Consider the following 22,793-nt stretch of genomic DNA (forward strand, 5'->3'; position numbering starts at 1 on the left):
TACTCAGGATGGAATTCATCTCCCCCCAAGTGTAGATATTTGGACCTAGAAATTGATCCACTTGTTTGGCTATGCCCACTGGGTCCTCAACTAAATGCCCCAACTCTTTCTTGAATCCCCTCACCTCAGAAGCAGTTAGGGGAGCATTCACAAAGCCAACACCTCCCGCCACTCCTCCCATAGGAACCTCTCTGAGGGGAAAGAGTCTCTCTGCCTTGGAGGTCTTGGATCCGGTGCTACAGTATGGCCCATCTTCAGATGCCAAACTACTTTGAGGGACATCTGGGTTACCCTGAACTTTCTGCCCATCAGCAGGTGTATTTGCTGATAGCTGTCTACTGGGCGAGGAGGCATTTGTGTCCCAGGTAGAAGGAGGTAAAGGGACAGCAATAGGAGGGGGAGAGGGACCTGAGTAGATATTAATCGGAGCTGGAGAAGGGGTGGAGAATGCAGCAGGTGGAGTAGGCACTTGTGGTGGTGCAGAAGGAACTGGAGGAGATACTGGGTTCATCATAGCAGAAGCTGAAGAGGTAGAAGGAGGAGTTTGAGCAGGTGGTAATGAGATGGCAGCCGGGGGAGGAACCGGACCTGCCATTTGAGGTGCTTGAAGAAGAGGATTATAAGGTGGAGGGGCAGAAGGAGGCAAATAATCCAGGGGGTCCCATCTTTTACTAGTTCTATCATCCCCTCCTTCATTCCTCTGTACCTTACAAATTCGCACCCCTTCATCCTCAACAGCGCTCTTTACCCAGCAAGCTACATACAATAATTGCTCAGGATCAGTATCCCCTCGAGCTGTCAGATAATTATTTAATTGTTGGCACATCCACTTATCCTTTGTCCCACACCAAGGCCATCCTCCTTGCAACTCTAATTCTGGCCACGCTTCCATACAATAATGGATCATTTTCACTTTATCTAATCCCTTCGTGGCCTCTATAGAATCCCATTTTACTAACAGTTCTCCTAAGGGACTATTGGGATGTATATACCTCAGTCTCTTGCCAGTCTTTTTACTACTACAACATCCCATTTTTCAAGTCTCAATAAAAAAAAATCCCGAAGGTGCCTCTACTGACCGGGAATTTCAAAAAAAACACCTTCCTTGAGGAGCTCCAGCCTCCTCCACTGAACTTCAAATTTACTGCCTGATGCTCAGGACTTTATACTGAAACAACTGCCCAATCTCTTGATTGCCCAACTTCCCAACGTCAGGTCTTACATCTATCGGGACTTAAACACACGAAGCCACGGCCAAGAATCCGGGTCGTGCCTGACACCCTCAGTCAGGAGAAACAACTGCCTGATTTTTAGTTTGCCTAACCTGCCAATTTTTAGGCTTCACCGTATCAGGACTTAAAAGCAAACCGCAGCCTCCGTCGCTGGGGTTTGTGCCTGACTCCTTTGTCAGGACTTACTTTGCCTGCAGGGCTTGTGAACCACCCGAATCCTTCTCGGGACTGACAAATCTTACTCGAATCCTTCTCGAGACTTACAAAAGTGCCTGACCTCCCTTTGTCAGGACCTTGGGGTGCGTGCCACTCATACACAGTAATTCACTCCGCACGCCCGGAGTGGGGGGGCCCTTTATTCCCCCTTGGGAGACGACTCACGCACACTAATTCCACTCGCGTCCCCCTGTTCCTGGCCGCTTTTCTCGCGAAAAGACGGAACCGCAGTAATGAGGGGGTCCACTCTCGCTTCGAAGGTCCGGCTGCCGGCCCTCGTCTCACTCACACACACATGCGCACGTCTCCCGCTCCCGCCACCGAGTTTCTCACCAGTCCGGTGCTCCGGTGCTCCTCTGCGTCGCTGTCCTGAGCCGGTCCCTCTGGTCCTGGTAGCCAGCTGTCCTCTGAAGATCCAAGATGGCCAGTCCTGAGTCCTCTTGCGGCGTGGCTATCCCGGACGAGAGCCCCCAGCTGAAATAAACAGGGCCAGGAGACTTCTTCTCCTGTGTAATGCCTTTATTAAAAAGTGATCAGCTCAGGATTGGGCGGCTCGACGGGTCTGCAGCGTCCGTCGTCTCCCAGAGGAGGAGGATATGCGCAGCTTTGTCCACCAGGGGCAGAGCTGGGGATCAGATCCTCTTGGGAGCCTTTTTCGGGTCTCCTGATCCCATAAGATGGTGTCAGATGTTGCCCCTCCCACTCAGTCGGCCTGGTCTCAGCTCCGGGGTCAACTCCCATGGTCAGGGCGAGAGGGTCCGAAGGTGTTCCGCGTCTCTGCAGGCTCGGCACTCGGTTCCTCACGTCCAGACATCACTCTAGTCTCTCAACTCTTAGGTGGCTCGTTGTTTTTGGGGTTTCTCCATGAGTTTGGAGATGGGGGTCCCACAAAGCATTCTGGTCTTGCGAGTCACTTTGCATAACCCCCCCCACCTTCTCAGGTGTCTTCACTATTCTGGGAAAGGTACAACTTAGCTTCGGGCAAGGTCCCCACCCAGGAGAAGGGCCATTACCTCGCCCCAGCCAGGGCTTTTACTAATACAAAAACAACCATTAACGACAACGACCCGTGATTACAATAACAAAACACACAGAACTTGGGCAGGGCCAGTGGTCTGGCTGCCTTTTTGAAACTTTTTCTCATAAAAAAAGATTAACCGAGTTTTTGTTCATAACAGTCCTAAGTAAGCAAAAGATCTGAAAATCTTTAGGAAATGAGCACATAAAAAAAAAATTTAAAAGTCATAGGCTCTAATTTTTTGGGGGGGGAACAAATACCATCAGGAGCCTGTGATAACTTTAAAAGTGAGTCCCCAAGAAAAGAATTGGAATTTGTAATGGACACAGGGGCAGAGAGAACTCACCTGTTAAATGTTCCAAAAGGTTATAGTGTGAACAAACATATAGAGAAAGTAACAAGAGCAAAAAGAGAAAGTTTTACATTTCTAATCATTAAAGATGTAGTAATTGAGAGAAGAAACTAAAATTTAGAGGAGAGATGTGTTATTAGTCCCAGGGGCAGGTAGCAATTTATTAGGAAGAGTACTACAAGTGCAATTAAGAATAAGAGTTATATCAGAAAAAAGGAAAATGACAGCTAGAGTTTTGAAATTAAGCCAAGAAGATGAAAAAAAAATCAACAAAGAAGTTTGGGCTGGAGAAAGAAATAAGGGAAGATTAAATATCGACCCCATTAGGGTTACAGTTGAGAGAGAAGAAAGAGAGAAGTTGAAGTAGAGAAGTAGTTGAGAAACTCTGAGATGTTAGAATGTGAAGTGATGACATCTTAGTGCTAGAAGAGAGCAGAAGTGTGAATGAAAGTTTTTTGCATGAAAGGCAGAGAAGTATCTTAACACATGGTTGTTAAGAGGTTATTCAATGCCACACTGGAGTCCAGAAAGACCTTAGCAGAACGCGCCCTCCTTGAAGAGAAAAGAGGATAAGTTGCCTAGAGAAAGAAAAAGAATGTCAGGAGCACCTGGGGACGCCAGGTTTGGAGTTGTCAAGGCTGGGAGGTGTCTGAGCGCTCCCTACGAGCGGCGGGGTCTCGGGGGCTGCGGCAGGGACCGATCCATGGAGGTGCCCCGGGCGGAGCTGGCAGCAGAGGACACAGGTTTGCCGGCCAGGAGCGGGCTGGCTCCGGGGCAGAGCTGCCGGGGGGCTCCCAGACTGTCGAGGTCCCGAGTCCAGGATGGCAGCGTCGGCCCGGGAAGTAGGCCGAGAGAGAGAAGGAAAGAGAAAAGGAGAGAAGAGAGAGAGAGGGTAAAAGAGACCCAGGGCAGCCCCCAGGGTCCCCATGCCCGGGGCTGTTCTCCCCTGCCCCGGCCCTGCAGCCAAGGGGCAGCACCGGGGGTAAGGCCAAGAACAGCACTGATAGCAAGGCCGTGAAGAGAGGGGGAGGGGGACTAGCACTAAAAGATAAAATCAAAGCAGAGATTGCTGACTCTCCAAACCTCACAAAGCGGTTTGTTTTCCTTAAGTAAGAAGTTTTTTGGGTTTTTTTTTTTTTTTCTTTTGCGTGTTTTGTTTACTGTTAACGAGAAGGTTTTTTTTCCTGAAGAAGAAGAGGTGGCTGTAGAAAAAGCTTTTAGCTAAACCCAGAAAGTTTAGAAAGAAAGCGAATAGTAAGAGTTAATGCAGTATTATCTTTCTTTTATTACTATGCTATTAAGAAATCCTTTCCAGGTACTACTGAAAGCAACAACCAGAATCACAGAAAGAAGGTGAATTCATGCCAGCAGAATCAAAGGACTTGTGAAGGAACCTGAAGAATAGACTATCACATTTAAACCGAGTGATACTGAACTGACTTTCCAATGGGGACTGAGTGGTAATAGTTTGGGAAAACCCAAATGATCCGAGAAATGTACAAAGATTAACACTGAATTAAGAAATAAGATAATGCTTATATCACTGGTTTCGAGCACTGCCTGAATAAAACATCTCCTTGGGGAAGGAATACTTCAGATAGAAAGATCAAGACTGTTTTTTTTTTTTGTATTCTGACCTTAGCCTGAGAATTGTACAAGGGAGAAAGGGAATTTCCATTTCCATTAGTAAACTTTATTTGATTCATTCCAATACTGGACATGCTAGCTGGGTTATAAGTAAATGCTTCAATTGTGAGAGTAATTAGTATTGTAGTTGACAAAATCGATGCTCTTATTGCAAAAAAGTGTTAAAGTAATAACTTAGTTTTGTGGATGGGAATCATTAGTGCCTGTTGAATGAGAGATACCTGAGGAAGGGTAAGAGACCACAGTTAAAAGGTGTCAAAAACAATTTGCCTAGAAATTAGTTAAGAGAAAGTAACAAGAAAATAGAGGGCAAGACCAGATTGGCCTCTGTATTCGCCACCGAGAAGATCAAATAAACCTCCTGTGGGTTGCAACCTCACAGGCATGGGAGGTGGGAGTATAAGCCATACTGGACCTCTGTTATTCCCGTTTCTGGCACTCATTTGTTGTCTTTTCCCTTTCGGGATACCAGCAAGATTGTGTCACAAATGCTACAGAAAGTATCACATAGAAAGAAACCAAAGTTCCTCCTTTATTACACACACCTATGTCAGCAGCCACTGTTATAACCCATCCAAATTAAGAACCTGGAGGCAAAATGGAGTAAATTATTGGATTACAAAAAACTTAAGAAAAAGTGGTAATAGATTTGGAATTGAATGTCCAAAAGGAGAGAGATAGATTTGTTTTAAATTTAATCTTGAAGATACGGTTCAAGATTTAGTAAAAAAACAAATAATAAATGAAAAGCTAAAACCAGCACAGCAATCTAACTCTGTATTGACTCCAAATTATCTGTTGAATCGCATTACAAGACTCCAAGCAGTTATAGAAATGATAGCAAATAAGGCTGCCCAAGCATTAGAGTTAATACTAAGTCAGCTAAGCCAAACAAAAACTGTAGGGTATTAGAATAGGTTGGCTTTAGACTATTTATTGGCCAAAGAAGGGGATGTTTGTGGAAAGATCAAGATATCAGATTTTTGAAAATTGATGACCACAGGAAAGTCATTCAAGCAAAAGCAAAAGAAATCAAAAAAGAAAAATATATATGCATATAATAACTCAAGTACCAGTCCAAAAATCAGAAGACAATGTTAACATCTAGCTAGTGGGGTAATGTATTAGAACAAAATAAGATCTTCCATTTTGTGTTACAACTGTTTTTATATTTCTTACTTGTGTAATCCCCTGTTTTATTTGCCAGCAGAGTCCAAAAGAGGCAAGTGGATTAAAAAAAAAAATAATTTTGCTCAAGTCAAATGATTTACAAAGAATAAGAGGGGGGATTTTGAAAGATGCAGGTATTTTATGATAGGCTTTTCGCAAATATTCAAATGAATATTATATGTGTTGTGTTAGAAAGCAATGCTGTGTTAATTTTCTTAAGTACTGTGTTAAATATAGTTTTAGGTTATAAAAATTGTTAAAATAGAAATTATGCTATGGAAGATGCTTTGTTTAACAGAAAGGGCTTGCAGCGAGATAGCAGCCACAGGACACCTAGATCTTTCAGAGAAAAAGAATTTATTGCCTTCTTATCAGAAGAAACAAACTTCTTCCTGCCTCGAAGGCGCTGTTAGGATTAGAGGGGAAAAGTTAATGAAGACCAGACAGAATCCTGTGTTTGAATGGAATTTATGCATCATGTATGAAGTGTATGAATATGCAACCGGCTATTGTTCTTAAGGGTTAATCCTTTGTTAGCAGGGGTCTTTTTCGGGCTCGTGATGTCCAGAAAAAGGTACCCGGACATCCCTGACACTTTGTTTTTATTGTCTCATATTGTCCTAATTCAATTTGTCCAAATTGTTATTACTCTAATTGTGTTACTACTCTTTTAACTATTTTATTACTATTAAACTTTTAAAAATATTAAAAACAAGTGATTGGCATTTTTCACACTCCCAATTCAACAAAATCCCTGAAAATCACGTAACCATGCCACAACCCAATAATTCTCCCCAAAAACACCAATAATTCCCCCCAAAGCCCCCCTAAAATTCCACTAAAAGCACACATAATCCCCCAAAAATACAAGAAAACCTCAAAAACCCCAGAGAATCCCACCAAACCCCAGGAGAACTCATCAAAATTAAAAAAAAAATCCCAAAAATTTCAATAAATCCCCTCCCCCCAAAACCCCCACAACCCCAATAAAACACCCAAAATCCAAAAGCCCCCAAAATCACGTAATCATCACACAACCCCCTCATTCCCCCCAAACCCACCACACACTCCCCTATTTTCCAGGGTTTGGGGGTCCTGGGGTGGTTTTGGGGGACCAGGGAGGTTCTGGGCCAACCCTGGGGGCCTCTGGGGGGTTTGGGCTTCCTGGAGGGGTCCCGGGGGAGATTTGGGGGTCCCGGGGGGTCCCAGGCCCACCCTGAACCGGGGTCTGGGGGGAGGGGGGAGGGGGCACAGCAGGAGTTCCCCCCCCTCCCCAGTTTTTGGGGGGTCTCCCATGGTGCCCTCTCCCCAAAAAGCTCCAAGGGCCCCCTGAAGTGGCTCCTGTTCCACCGGCCGGTGCCCCCTGATCCAGGACGGCCCCACTGAGTCTGGGGGGTTCTGGGGGGATTTTGGGGTTTTGAGAGGGTGCTTTGGGACTTGGGGGTGGCTTTTTTGGGCTTTGGGGGATTTTGTTGGCGGTTTGGGGGGAATTATTGGGGTTTTTAGGGAGAATTATTGGGTTGTGTGATGATTACGTGATTTTGGGGGCTTTTGGATTTTGGGTGTTTTATTGGGGTTGTGGGGGTTTTGGGGGGAGGGGATTTATTGAAATTTTTGGGATTTTTTTTTTAATTTTGATGAGTTCTCCTGGGGTTTGGTGGGATTCTCTGGGGTTTTTGAGGTTTTCTTGTATTTTTGGGGGATTATGTGTGCTTTTAGTGGAATTTTAGGGGGGCTTTGGGGGGAATTATTGGTGTTTTTGGGGAGAATTATTGGGTTGTGGCATGGTTACGTGATTTTCAGGGATTTTGTTGAATTGGGAGTGTGAAAAATGCCAATCACTTGTTTTTAATATTTTTAAAAGTTTAATAGTAATAAAATAGTTAAAAGAGTAGTAACACAATTAGAGTAATAACAATTTGGACAAATTGAATTAGGACAATATGAGACAATAAAAACAAAGTGTCAGGGATGTCCGGGTACCTTTTTCTGGACATCACGAGCCCGAAAAAGACCCCTGCTAACAAAGGATTAACCCTTAAGAACAATAGCCGGTTGCATATTCATACACTTCATACATGATGCATAAATTCCATTCAAACACAGGATTCTGTCTGGTCTTCATTAACTTTTCCCCTCTAATCCTAACAGCGCCTTCGAGGCAGGAAGAAGTTTGTTTCTTCTGATAAGAAGGCAATAAATTCTTTTTCTCTGAAAGATCTAGGTGTCCTGTGGCTGCTATCTCGCTGCAAGCCCTTTCTGTTAAACAAAGCATCTTCCATAGCATAATTTCTATTTTAACAATTTTTATAACCTAAAACTATATTTAACACAGTACTTAAGAAAATTAACACAGCATTGCTTTCTAACACAACACATATAATATTCATTTGAATATTTGCGAAAAGCCTATCATAAAATACCTGCATCTTTTAAAATCCCCCCTCTTATTCTTTGTAAATCATTTGACTTGAGCAAAATTATTTTTTTTTTTTAATCCACTTGCCTCTTTTGGACTCTGCTGGCAAATAAAACAGGGGATTACACAAGTAAGAAATATAAAAACAGTTGTAACACAAAATGGAAGATCTTATTTTGTTCTAATACATTACCCCACTAGCTAGATTTTAACATTGTCTTCTGATTTTTGGACTGGTACTTGAGTTATTATATGCATATATATTTTTCTTTTTTGATTTCTTTTGCTTTTGCTTGAATGACTTTCCTGTGGTCATCAATTTTCAAAAATCTGATATCTTGATCTTTCCACAAACATCCCCTTCTTTGGCCAATAAATAGTCTAAAGCCAACCTATTCTAATACCCTACAGTTTTTGTTTGGCTTAGCTGACTTAGTATTAACTCTAATGCTTGGGCAGCCTTATTTGCTATCATTTCTATAACTGCTTGGAGTCTTGTAATGCGATTCAACAGATAATTTGGAGTCAATACAGAGTTAGATTGCTGTGCTGGTTTTAGCTTTTCATTTATTATTTGTTTTTTTACTAAATCTTGAACCGTATCTTCAAGATTAAATTTAAAACAAATCTATCTCTCTCCTTTTGGACATTCAATTCCAAATCTATTACCACTTTTTCTTAAGTTTTTTGTAATCCAATAATTTACTCCATTTTGCCTCCAGGTTCTTAATTTGGATGGGTTATAACAGTGGCTGCTGACATAGGTGTGTGTAATAAAGGAGGAACTTTGGTTTCTTTCTATGTGATACTTTCTGTAGCATTTGTGACACAATCTTGCTGGTATCCCGAAAGGGAAAAGACAACAAATGAGTGCCAGAAACGGGAATAACAGAGGTCCAGTATGGCTTATACTCCCACCTCCCATGCCTGTGAGGTTGCAACCCACAGGAGGTTTATTTGATCTTCTCGGTGGCGAATACAGAGGCCAATCTGGTCTTGCCCTCTATTTTCTTGTTACTTTCTCTTAACTAATTTCTAGGCAAATTGTTTTTGACACCTTTTAACTGTGGTCTCTTACCCTTCCTCAGGTATCTCTCATTCAACAGGCACTAATGATTCCCATCCACAAAACTAAGTTATTACTTTAACACTTTTTTGCAATAAGAGCATCGATTTTGTCAACTACAATACTAATTACTCTCACAATTGAAGCATTTACTTATAACCCAGCTAGCATGTCCAGTATTGGAATGAATCAAATAAAGTTTACTAATGGAAATGGAAATTCCCTTTCTCCCTTGTACAATTCTCAGGCTAAGGTCAGAATACAAAAAAAAAAAAAACAGTCTTGATCTTTCTATCTGAAGTATTCCTTCCCCAAGGAGATGTTTTATTCAGGCAGTGCTCGAAACCAGTGATATAAGCATTATCTTATTTCTTAATTCAGTGTTAATCTTTGTACATTTCTCGGATCATTTGGGTTTTCCCAAACTATTACCACTCAGTCCCCATTGGAAAGTCAGTTCAGTATCACTCGGTTTAAATGTGATAGTCTATTCTTCAGGTTCCTTCACAAGTCCTTTGATTCTGCTGGCATGAATTCACCTTCTTTCTGTGATTCTGGTTGTTGCTTTCAGTAGTACCTGGAAAGGATTTCTTAATAGCATAGTAATAAAAGAAAGATAATACTGCATTAACTCTTACTATTCGCTTTCTTTCTAAACTTTCTGGGTTTAGCTAAAAGCTTTTTCTACAGCCACCTCTTCTTCTTCAGGAAAAAAAACCTTCTCGTTAACAGTAAACAAAACACGCAAAAGAAAAAAAAAAAAACCCAAAAAACTTCTTACTTAAGGAAAACAAACCGCTTTGTGAGGTTTGGAGAGTCAGCAATCTCTGCTTTGATTTTATCTTTTAGTGCTAGTCCCCCTCCCCCTCTCTTCACGGCCTTGCTATCAGTGCTGTTCTTGGCCTTACCCCCGGTGCTGCCCCTTGGCTGCAGGGCCGGGGCAGGGGAGAACAGCCCCGGGCATGGGGACCCTGGGGGCTGCCCTGGGTCTCTTTTACCCTCTCTCTCTCTTCTCTCCTTTTCTCTTTCCTTCTCTCTCTCGGCCTACTTCCCGGGCCGACGCTGCCATCCTGGACTCGGGACCTCGACAGTCTGGGAGCCCCCCGGCAGCTCTGCCCCGGAGCCAGCCCGCTCCTGGCCGGCAAACCTGTGTCCTCTGCTGCCAGCTCCGCCCGGGGCACCTCCATGGATCGGTCCCTGCCGCAGCCCCCGAGACCCCGCCGCTCGTAGGGAGCGCTCAGACACCTCCCAGCCTTGACAACTCCAAACCTGGCGTCCCCAGGTGCTCCTGACATTCTTTTTCTTTCTCTAGGCAACTTATCCTCTTTTCTCTTCAAGGAGGGCGCGTTCTGCTAAGGTCTTTCTGGACTCCAGTGTGGCATTGAATAACCTCTTAACAACCATGTGTTAAGATACTTCTCTGCCTTTCATGCAAAAAACTTTCATTCACACTTCTGCTCTCTTCTAGCACTAAGATGTCATCACTTCACATTCTAACATCTCAGAGTTTCTCAACTACTTCTCTACTTCAACTTCTCTCTTTCTTCTCTCTCAACTGTAACCCTAATGGGGTCGATATTTAATCTTCCCTTATTTCTTTCTCCAGCCCAAACTTCTTTGTTGATTTTTTTTTCATCTTCTTGGCTTAATTTCAAAACTCTAGCTGTCATTTTCCTTTTTTCTGATATAACTCTTATTCTTAATTGCACTTGTAGTACTCTTCCTAATAAATTGCTACCTGCCCCTGGGACTAATAACACATCTCTCCTCTAAATTTTAGTTTCTTCTCTCAATTACTACATCTTTAATGATTAGAAATGTAAAACTTTCTCTTTTTGCTCTTGTTACTTTCTCTATATGTTTGTTCACACTATAACCTTTTGGAACATTTAACAGGTGAGTTCTCTCTGCCCCTGTGTCCATTACAAATTCCAATTCTTTTCTTGGGGACTCACTTTTAAAGTTATCACAGGCTCCTGATGGTATTTGTTCCCCCCCAAAAAATTAGAGCCTATGACTTTTAAATTTTTTTTTTTATGTGCTCATTTCTTAAAGATTTTCAGATCTTTTGCTAACTTAGCACCATTTCCCTTTTTCTCTCAAGTTTGTTTATCTATTTAGTTGGAGTTTCTTCTTTCCCCTCTAAAAGCTGTCCCTCAAAAATCGTTTGTTTTCGCATTTCACCTTTGATATGTTGTCTTATTTATTCTCTTGGTTATGTAATTACGATAACTATTCATGTGTTTACTCCCCTCTTCATTATTTTTACTCCACTCAGGAGGTACAGTTGGCATTTTGTCTTCTCTGGGGGTCCCCACGGATTATCTTTTTCCCAAGTTTTTATTTCAGTTGCTCTGATTGATTGCCTTTCTTCTTGAGAAAAATATTATTTTCATTACCAACTGCATCTTTTCTCAAGATTAAATGTTTGGACCTAAAAATTGGTCTAATTGTTCAGCTATGCTTATGGGATCTTCTAAATATCTTTTTCATTTATTTCTTAAAATTTCAGACCTCAGACGAAGTCAAAGGAGCATTTACAACCTCTGATCCGTCTGCTCTTATGAGAACCTTTCGTTATTGGAAATAGACCAATCTCTTTATCTCATCCTTTTTGGATTTTTATCTTCTATAGCCTTTCTCCCGTATTTTTAGGAAGAATCAGGAGAGGGCTTTCTTTTAACTGAACTTTTAGTGTTTCGATAAAGTGATTCTTTTAGAGTTCCCCTGAGCAGCCGGAGCTGTGGTTACCAAGGGAACGGGGCTCAGGGCAGGACGGGGAGACTCGGCACAGCTCAGGTCTCGGTCCTCCAAAGGCGGGGTCTGCAGCCGCGATCGCCCGAGGGGCTGTTCCGGTGCAGACCGAGCTGGAGCGTGGATCGCCCCCACATGGCTGATGGTGGCTGATCTGGCCGAGACAAAGCAGTCGACTGACCCCGGCTGCAGCGGCGGGAGCCGACAGAGTCAGGGCAGCCGGGGATGGGACAGATGGGACTCTCTTTCGGTGCGGTCAGCGCGGTAACCACGGTGCACACGGCAGGACAGACCCCCACCCCCTGCACGAACTGCGGAGCGGCCGCGGGCCGGGCGGCCGGGACTGAGGCAGACGGACTGTGCCGGAGCCGGCACAGGGGCTGGGAGGGCTGGTGCGAACGAGTGGGGGGGAACGAACGGGAATGGATGAGGTAATTTGTTCTCAGCTTTATACTTTCCCCGTTTTGTTTTTATTGCCTTTCAAAAATGTTATTTTCTTACAGCCTCTCCCCTCCCCAGCATGTGGTATACTTATTTTCTTCTGGATTAATCGGTTTTTACAAATAAATCCAGAGCTTAACTTAAATCTAAACTTTTGCTTGGATGCTTTGAAATGGTTGACGAGCTAACTCACGACCTTCTCATATTGTTTTTCTCATCACCCTTTTATTTATCTTTTGGCAAATAATACATGTTTCAGGTACTTGTTTTTCTACTCTTAAAGTCGCAGTGCACCGATAGTTCCTTTAAAAAAATGATTACACAAAGCCTGAGTATCCCACTGGACTTTTTGATACATGTCCTCTGCTATTCTTTAGTAAGGGTTTTATTATCTAATTGTCTTCCATCAAGATGTTTCTATTTCCCCAATTTATCTTGTTCGCCACCTATCTTGTTTTAATTCCCCCTTTTTTTTTTTGCTTCTCTAAACTTTGGAATTTCAATTTTTTTTTTTCATTTGGAGTTAATATTAACCCTTTCAGGTCTATTTTCTGCTGCATCTTTAGCTTCTTGATCTGCCAATTGTTTTTTCTTATTTCTGGGTTTTTACCTTTTGGTGTCTTTTAATATGTATTATTGCTATCTCTTTTAGGTAATTTTAATGCCTCTAAAACCTCGAAAATAAGTTTCTCATGTACTAATCTTTTTCTTCTTTCATTAAGTAATCTCCCTTTTTAAATTTTTCTTAAGGTATGTGCTACTCTAAAGGCATACCTTGAATCAATATATAACTCCTTTCTTTAGTGTTAAATTTTCTAATGCTCTTTTTAAGTATATAATTCACAAGTTTGCATGTTTTTTCTCATCAACTTCTGCATACCTTGTATTTTGCAAGGAGTTGTATTTCTGTTTGTTAACATAACTCCCAAAGTGCTGCTATCTTGGGGTATTTCTGTTGGTAATTTTTTTCTCCTGCTTTTCTTTCCTGTATCCACCTTACTGGATTTCTGTCTCATTTTTCAATATTCTATCTATTTGTCCCCTGCTTCTGTTTTTCACTTTTTACTAACAAATACCACTTTTCTTTCAACTACTTACACTTAAAAATCTTTTCTTCTCACACTGCTTTTCAATACAATCCACCTCCCTCCAAGGAGATATGGTGAGGCTTAAAATGCACAATCGACATTACCTATACTTTTATTCGTCTACATTCACTCACTTTTATTTCTCATTCACTTTCACACATTCTTTCACACTCTCAAGACACAAAGGGGATCCTTATTGCTAGAAAATCACAGGTCTTTGTGGCCCCCTCTTTCGCTTTGGGGTTTACAAACTCCAGGTCTCAGTGTCACCAGGCCCCCTAGAAGGGCCCTGACTCTGGCTGCCTCTGGTGTCCGTTCACCTGTGAGGCTGTCTGCGTGTCTTTCACACTCTTCAGCTATGGCCCCTCACACACCCAGGGAACACTAGCTTGGTGCGTAGGTCACTCACTCGTCTTCGGCCCAGAAGCCCCCACCTACCCGGGAGCTACAGCCTGGTGTGCAGGTCACTCACTCCTCTTTCCGCTGCCTCCCCCTTCCCACCTGCCCGGGAAGTTGAGGCTGACTTTGTGTGGGTCTCACTCTCACACACCACAAAACAACAATAAGGTACCTTTTACTTTCACATCACCTATTACAAGTTTAGGTGTTACTGGCGAGTCCCCGTGCTATTGGATATCCCTCAACCCAGCTGTGTTATCCAACCCCAAATGCTCTTGAGCAATTTTTCTCTCAATCCTGCCGTGTTGTCCAACCCCAGATGCTGTTGGGTATTTTTCCCTCAATCCAGCTGTGTTGTTCAACCCCAGATGCTCTTGGGCATTTTCTGTCCCTCAACCCAGTGGTGTGGTACAACTACAGATGCTCTTGGGCATTTAATTTGTTTTGCTGTGTTGTCCAACCCTGGATGTTCTTGGGCAGTTTTTTATCCCTCAATCCGGCTGTGTTGTTCAACCCTGGATCTTGTTGGGCAAAATTTTTTCCCTCAATCTAGCTGTGTTGTCCAACCCCGGATGCTGTTGGGAAAAATTTTCATCTCCTAATCTGGCTGTGTTGTCCCACCCTGAGTGTTCTTGGGCATATCCTCACTCCGACAGAATTCTGCTCAACCCTGCTCTTGGATGCTCTTGGAATATAAATCCCTCAACCCAGCAGGTTTTAGGGGCCCCTCCTGTCCCGTTTCCTAGTGGATTGGGCTAGGAAACATTGCTCCCTACCTCCGAGGGGTCCAACCCCTCCCTGAGACCGAGTCCCAGTTATCCCGGGGAATTCTTTCACTCTCTTATCACTTGCTTCATCTCTTTACTGGCGGCTTTTCTCACGAAAAGACAAAAATGCAGCATGGGAGACTCGTCACTCACTTGGCAGGTCTGGGACAACCAGCCCGCCTCTCATTCACACACATTCATCCCCCCGTATCTGCCCCCGCCCCGAGAAATACTTACCAATCCTTTTTCCTTCCCGGGTTCTTTGTGCGCACTACTACTCTTAGGGGGCCAATTACCGCGGTTGTAGGGAGCCTTTTTCCCTTCTCTTTGTTTTATTGCCTCCTTTTGTCCACAGATCATCACCTGCGTCTGTCCATCACTTCAGGGGAAGCAGAGCGAGGCTGCCAAATAGGGCAGGGCGCACCTTCCCTACTCTGACTCTCGTAAAACACCGGCAGCGAGGTGTTAGCAGCCATCCTCTGCTACCAAATTGTGAAAAACGCCAATCACTTGTTTTTAAAATTTTTAAAAGTTTAATAGTAATAAAATAGTTAAAAAGAATAGTAACACAATTAGAGTAATAACAGTTTGGACAAATTGAATAAGGACAGTATGAAACAATAAAAAGAGTTTGGAAAGAGTTACAGACGTCCGGATACCTATTTCTGGGCATCACAACCCCGAAAAAGGACCCCCGCTAACAAAGGATTAACCCTTAAGAACAATAGCCTGTTGCATATTGATACACTTCATACATGATGCATAAATTCCATTCAAACACAGGATTCTGTCTGGTCTTCATCAGCTTCTCCCCTCTAATCCTAACAGCGCCTTCGAGGCAGGAAGAAGTTTGTTTCTTCTGATAAGAAGGCAGTAAATTCTTTTTCTCTGAAAGATCTAGGTGTCCTGTGGCTGCTATCTCGCTGCAAGCCCTTTCTGTTAAACAAAGCATCTTCCATAGCATAATTTCTATTTTAACAATTTTTATAACCTAAAACTATATTTAACACAGTACTTAAGAAAATTAATACAGCATTGCTTTCTAACACAACACATATAATATTCATTTTAATATCTGCGAAAAGCCAATCATAAAATACATGCATTTTTCACAGGATTTTGAGTGTTTTGTTGGGGTTGTGGGGGTTTTTGGGGGGGGATGGGGAATTTATTGAAAAATTTTGGGAGTTTTTTAAAATTTTGGTGAGTTCCTTTGGGATTTGGTGGGATTCTCTGGGGTTTTTGAGGTTTTCTTGTATTTTTGGGGGATTTTGTGGGGTTTTAGTGGAATTTTAGGAGGGCTTTGGGGCATTCCCTGAGTTTGAGGAAGGCCTGAGAGGCATCCAAAGCTCCTTAAAAACCCTGGAAGTCCCAATAAAACCCACTAAAACCCAATTTAGTTTCTCAAAATCCCATTACAACACCCTAGAATCCCGATAAAAGCCCACAAAATCTCTTGAAATCCCAATCACCCCAAAAATCCTGATTAAACTCTGCAAATCCCCCAAAAATGTCCCCAAAACCATAAAAAGTCCCACAAAATCTCCCCCAAGATCCAAAGAAATCCTAGCAACACTCAAAAAACCACACAAAACCCCCCAAATCCCACAAAAAATCCTAAAAAACCCCAAATCCCTAATGAATCCTGCTAAATGCCACCACAGTTCCAATAAAATGCCCCAAAATCTCCTAAAAATCCCAATAAAGCCCCCAGAATTTCTGAGAATCCCAGAAAACCCCAACAAAACCCCAGTAAAATCCCCAAAATTTAAAAAAGCCCCCAAAAAATTCAATAAACCCCAAAAAGCCCCCGAAAAACTCCCCCTCAAAATGCCAATCAAATCCCCCAAAATCCAAACCCCCCAAAATCCACAAAACCAGCCACTCCCAGTCAATCCCAGCATGATTCCAGTCACTCTGAATGAGATCCCAGGGTAACTCAGTATGGACTCAACTGCTCTCACTGTGATCCCAGTTGCTCCCAGCATAATTCCAGATGCTCCCAGTTCCTCCCATTATGATCCCACTTTCCCCAAGAATAGTCCCAGTCCCTCCCAGCAGGGTCCCAGTTGTGCCCAGTTGCCTCCAGGGTAGATTCAGTTTTCCCAAGCATCGTCCCAGTTGAGCCCAGCATGATCCCAGCTGTTCCCAGTGTGGTTCCAGTGCTCCCAGTATGGTTAGAGACACTCCCAGTACGTTTTAGTTACCTCAGAATGGTCCCAGTCTTTCCCAGTTACTCCCAGTTTCCTCTAACATAATCCCAGTTTCTATCTGTTGCTCAAAGGGTGGCCCCAGTTGCTCCCAGTATGATCCCAGTTACAGTCTCAGTCCTCTCAGCATGGTTGCAGTACCTTCCAGCTGTTCCCAGTTGCTCCCAGTGTGTCACATTTTCCTCCCAACATGGGCCCAGTAGCTCCCAGTAAGCCCCAGTCAGGTTCCATTCACACCCAGTATAATCCCAGGATGAGTGTAGCCACTCCCAGTTATGATCCCAGTCACTTGCAGTCTAATCCCAGTTGCTCCCAGTCACTCCCACGCTGATGCCAGTGCCCCTAGTGTGATCCCAGTTGCTCCCAGCATGGGCCCAGCTGTTCCCAGTGTGCTTCCATCACTCCCCTATGGTTACAGAAACTCCCAGTATGGTCCCAGTTAAACCCAGTTGTCCCTGCTATAGTCCCAGTCACTCCCCATATGATCCCAGTCCCCCCAGTATGGTCCCACTCACTCCCAGTTGCCCCCAGTGTGGTCCCAGTTCTCCCCAGCATGGTCTCAGTTGTTCCCAGTGTGGTTCCAGGCCCCCCAGTATGGCTACAGACACTCCCAGTATATCCCAGTTGCCCCCAGCATGTCTGTAGTCATCTCCAGGCTCTGCCAGTGGCTGCAGCAAGGTGTTAGTTCTCCCAGTATGATCCCCCAGTCATGCCCAGTATATCCCAGTTGCCTCCAGCAGGCATCCAGTCCTTCCCAGTTCCTCCATTTTTCTTGCGGCATGATCCCAGTTTCTCTCAGCTGCTCCCAGTAGCCCAAAGTGTGATCCCAGTGGCTCCCTTTCAACCCCAATAGGATCCCAGTAAGCTCCAATTTGATCCCAGTCACATGCCAGCCCTCCCAGCGTGGTCCCAGTATAATCCCAGTTGCTTCCAGTCTCTCCCAGTATGGTCCCAGCTGCCTCCAGCATGGTTCCAGTTGCTTCCTAGATCAGCCCAGTCAGTCCCAGTATGATGCCATTTGCTCCCAGCATGCTCCCAGTTGCTCCCAGTCATGCCCAGTATGGGGGATGATGTGCAGGGTGTGTTCCCAGTCACTCTCAGATACTCCCAGTATTAGTCCTGTCCCTGCCACTATGATCCTAATCTGAGCCCAGTGTGCTTCCAGTCCCTGCCACTATGAACCAGTTGTGCTCCACATGGTTCCAATTGCCCTCTTGGCCCCCTCACTTTTGTTCCAGTCCCTCCCAGTATGTCCTAGTGTAGCCCAGTTCCCTCCAGCATGTTCCCTGTCACTCCCAGTTGGGTTTTTGGGGGGATGTTTGGAGACTGAAGAAGTCCAAGGCTGAGCAGAAAAGGCCCCTTGGGGCGACGTCGGGGGGTGCCGGTGGCAGCTGCCGGCAGAGGCAGCCTGGAGGAGCAGAGCCCTGTGTCCCCCAGGAGCCCAAAGTGGGGAGCCCAGAGAGGGGGGAGTGCTGCCATTGGCGGGAGCCTCAAGAGCCTGGAGAGGGGCAGGGGGGACTCCTTGGAGCCGCTGCAGCCCAGAGCAGAGAATGAGGGGAGAAGGGAGTCCGGGAGCCCAAACAACCCCGGCATCCCGAAATGGGGAGAGCGAAGAGGGGGGAGCTTTTGGCATTGCTGGGACTGCCAGCAGCCAGAGCAGGGCGGGCACCGAGGAGAAGGGACCCCCAATGCAAGCGTGACCCACAGCTGCTGGGACAGGGGTACCAGGAACACCCGAGGGGAGGAACCAGGGACAGGGAACTCCTGGGATGCTTTTCCAGGGCTGAATCTTGGTGTTTGGGAGGTTTTTATGAAGCACAGATGGCAGGTGACTTGTAGAGATGGACTTGGGCAGAGGGACTTTAAAACTCAATGTGTATTGGGGCTGGTGAAACAGGCTTTCCTGTTTCATAAATATGATACATATGATTGTCTGGCAAAAATTTTGAGAATATAGAAACTATGAGCAAGATTGGAATGAAAGCAAGCTTTTAGATACCTTAGTTATTGAACAAACAGAAAACAATGGTGTGGCCGGACTGAAGGCAATCCCCTTCTGATGAATCAATTCTCTGTGCTTGGAGACAGGTCCAGGGGTCAGAGCAGACCCTACTAGCTCAGCAGAAGGCGTCCAAAGAGTAGTTTTTAAGATTTAAAATATAACACAGTCTGGTGATGTAATGATTCTTTCAGGCTGTATGTAAATGCTATAGGATTTGTACCTTGTACTAGATTGGTTAGTGAGAAATAGAATATCCAACACAGAAGAAGATTTATTGTATTGTAACAGGAACCTCCCTCTCTTATGCTTTTATTCTCTTACTCTTTTGCTCTCTTACCCTTTTTACTCTCTTACCTTTTTTACTCCCTTACGCTCTACCCCTCTTACTCTCTAACCCTCTCATCCTCTCTGCCCCTCTCTTCTCCCGGGCCTGCTCCGAGCTGTGGCTGGCAGCTCCTAGCAGGGCCCTGCACCCAGGCCCTTTGCAATAAACCACAAGTTCCACGACCTGGCTTCAGAGATCTCTCGTCTCTGTCCATCCCAACCATCCTACCCCCCGATGCTCCTACAAACGTGCTCATCCCTTGTTTTCCCCAAACCAGGATTTGCCATTGTCAAGACCTAGGAGGCTGCGAGGAAGAGGAAGATGCCCCAGGACACTGATGCAGGTGAGGAGGAAGTCAGTGTCCCTTTCCCCTCTGTGCTGCTCCATCTACCGGCCCAACACGGCCCTGGCTGCAGCACAGCCCTGGGGGGATCTCCTTGCCCTTGCCTGTGGCACAGAGGCAAAACCCATCCTGTCCTTGTCCTTCCTCACCCACAGCAGGAGCTGAGCATGCAGAGCAGGGAGGACAAATGCCCGTGGCAGAACCTGGTGGAAGAGGCTGTTTTGAGTGGCTCCACGGCACAGGAAGCCAACGGGGAGGAAAAGCCCCGGAGATGCCGCACGAGGAGGGGCTGCAAACTCAGCTGACGGGGATCTGATGGGGAAAGAGCCAGCCTAGGCCAGGAAGGCGGCTGGAGATGGAGCCAGAGCTCGGAGCTGGTGCTCCACGAGCAGCTCCATGATGGGGAGAAGCCCCACTCGTTCAGGGAGGAACTGCAACCTGATCAGGCACCATAGGACCCACACTGGGGAACGGCCCTACACGTGTGTGGGGTGTGGGAAGAGCTTCAGCTAGAACTCCACACTGATCACGCACCAGAGGACCCACACTGGGGAGAGGCCCTACGAGTGTGATAAATGCAGGAAGAGTTTTCTGACCAGCTCCCATCTCGTCCGGCACTATCAGAGTCACACAGAGGAGAGGCCCTTCCGCTGCCCCGACTGTGGGAAAGGATTCAAGCACAACTCCATCCTTGTGGAGTACCGTCGCATCCATACTGGGGCGAGGCCCTATGAGTGTCCCCAGTGTGGGAAGAGCTTCTCCACCAGCTCTACCTTGAACGAACACCAACGGAGGCACCAGTAAGGGAAGCCCTGCGAGTTCCTCGAGTGCCGGACGAGCTTCGTGCGCTGCTCCCGCTCCATTCCCCACTGGAGGAGGCACTTTGGGCACAGCCCTGGTGACCCACATTCCCTGTGACCCATTTTGGGAACACACCTGTCTGCTTCTCCTTTTGGTTTGGCCTTAATTTTCTTCTGCTTCATCTTCATCCCTTAAAAAGTGCCAAAACAGAGTTAAATGAATGAAATTGATCAAAGATATCTAAAGTCCCACCATTTCACAGGTGTTTGAGGGGGAATTTAGGATTTGGGGACACATTCTGTGTGGAGTGCCCCTGTTGCTAATAGGCGGGAATTTGATCTCCCCCTTCTTGTGTTGCTAAGAACTCCTCCCTTGACCCAAACCTGAAGTCCACCCCTGTGATACCCTATAAAAACCCCATGGCCCTGCCTTTGCCCTGTCTTTTGGGAGTCAGAAATGGATTCTGGAGCTTTCTGGAACCCAGACCCGTCTCATTTATTCCTGGCAGCGGCAGCTGCAGCCTCCCTGGACACCATGAACTCTGGAGAATGGAGGCAGCCAGTGAGGACAGGTCCTGGATTGCAAGATCAGTATGTGTTCTGTTTGCCATCTGTCAGAGGTGGGGCAGTTATCTTCTGTTTATTGGGCAGTTTATCTCTTCCACAACCAATCCTTTCTCCAACAGATATCTTCTGATAATGGATGGGCCATAAATTATTAATTATCTGCTGTTAATGGGCCATTGAGTGTCCCTGCATGGCTGATAAAATGACATTATGCCATTGGGTGATGCTCCACCCAGAAGAGGAGCCAAGCATTCCTACCTGGATAGAATCTGAGGTTTGGAACACCACAGCAACCTTTTCCCACTGGATTGCCAGAGGATCAGCCTTTTTCCACTGGATTGCCAAAGGATCAGCCTTCTTCCACTGGATTCTCAGAGGAGCAGCTGTCTTCTCCACTGGATTCCCAGAGGAAGACCAGACCCATCTGCAGCACTCCTGGACCTTCAGAGGAAAACTCCACCCTTCTCCAGGGTTCCTGCTCCAACAGAACCATCCCTGGCACTGCAGGAGGGCTGCAGCCACCATGGAATGGGACTGTGCCACCACCCTGACCCACAGGGTGTCAGGTCCTGTTCTGACTCTGTTAGTGGCTTTTTTTTCTTTGTACTACTGCGTTTGTATTTTTAATTTTTCCTAAAAGAGGAACTGTTATTCCTGCTCCCATATCTTTGCCTGAGAGCTCCTTAATTTCAAAATTATAACAATTCAGAGGGAGGGGGTTTGCATTTTCCATTCCGGGGGAGGCTCCTGCTTTCCTTAGCAGACACCTGGCTTTTCAAATACAGACAATAACAAAGTTACTTTATCACCACAGATATAAAATCCATCTTAATATCTGCAAAAAGCCAATATTAAGTGTCCGTAACAATAAACCTCTTGCTGAGTGATGGTAGATGTCAAAGTAACTTTGTTCTAAAGATGTACCTTTTATTTCTTTTGTTAATTAAGCTTAGTGAAAGATACATGCTGATGGCAGACGGTGTCAAATGCCTTAGCAGGAGTAACTATGACTCTCTTAAGATGAGGGCATAGTTACTAACTGGGCATAGCTGCGGAAGTCGCACCTGCTCGTGGTCCCGCAGGATACCCTTGTGGTAACTGAGTCGACTTCTGCCCCAGTGTGAGAGAGGGCGCATATCAGCCCTCCCTGACGTTGGACTCGCCACCCAACGATAGTTTCACGAATCGCTGAAACAAAAAGGCTGGCACAGTTAGTTCACTGTTGGACAGAGCCTTGTCCACAGGCTGTTGTTGGACACAGTTGGTAGCTCGAGAGTGGGTCGGCTACTAACTACTTCTACCCTCACTTGGACTTGTCAGTTTTTGCTTACCGGACTGACAAAATCGTACAATCACTGCCTTTGTGTTATATCTGGACTACCACTGAGAATGACCCATTACATCTAAGGGTCATTGATGCTTAATTACCATCTATGCCCTGTGTGCCCAGGGAAGAGGGATTCGATCTTGTAAGTTTGGAGTTTTTTAACTCCAGAATTGTTAAAGAAGGTGGTCTACATCATGTGGATGTTTGGGAGTTTTTGGGGCAACTCCCTGAGCCCTATGAGATCTCCCCTATGGGGATGGCCCAGAATGAGGCTGAGAGTGTGGTAAGAGGTATTGAAGAGCCCAAAACACCTGAGGCTGAGAGAGCAAAGGGAGGTACTGAGGAGCCCAAAACACCCGAGGCTCCTCATGGGTCTGAAGGTGGTGGTACAACGCCAAGAACACCTGTCGTGTCCATGCCTGACAAACAACCATCTTGTCCTTGTTGTGGGACTCGGTTTACAAGGATGTTGGGGCTGATTAACCATCTCAAAAGGGTGCATGGGCAGAGAAAGATCATTTTCAGGTGTTCAAAATGTGGTAAACACAATCTAAAATACCACAGTATCTCCTGTCACATCCAGCGCTGCAAGGGAATGGTGTGTGTGGCTCCCACTGGGGAATGGGTCTGTGAGGTGTGCCATCGAGGAT

General features: G+C 45.3%; 1 long non-coding RNA gene across 1 annotated transcript; it reads left to right on the top strand.

The window, feature by feature from the left end:
- The first annotated feature begins 12,280 nt into the window (after positions 1–12,280).
- Positions 12,281–21,974, top strand: LOC134413965 (uncharacterized). Its single transcript, XR_010026623.1, has 3 exons — positions 12,281–12,305; positions 19,384–19,449; positions 19,605–21,974. It is a non-coding gene; the product is annotated as an uncharacterized LOC134413965 (long non-coding RNA).
- Positions 21,975–22,793: the final 819 nt, after the last annotated feature.

This window comes from Melospiza melodia, unplaced genomic scaffold, assembly GCF_035770615.1.
Source record: "Melospiza melodia melodia isolate bMelMel2 unplaced genomic scaffold, bMelMel2.pri scaffold_62, whole genome shotgun sequence".
In the NCBI taxonomy this organism is placed as follows: domain Eukaryota; kingdom Metazoa; phylum Chordata; class Aves; order Passeriformes; family Passerellidae; genus Melospiza; species Melospiza melodia.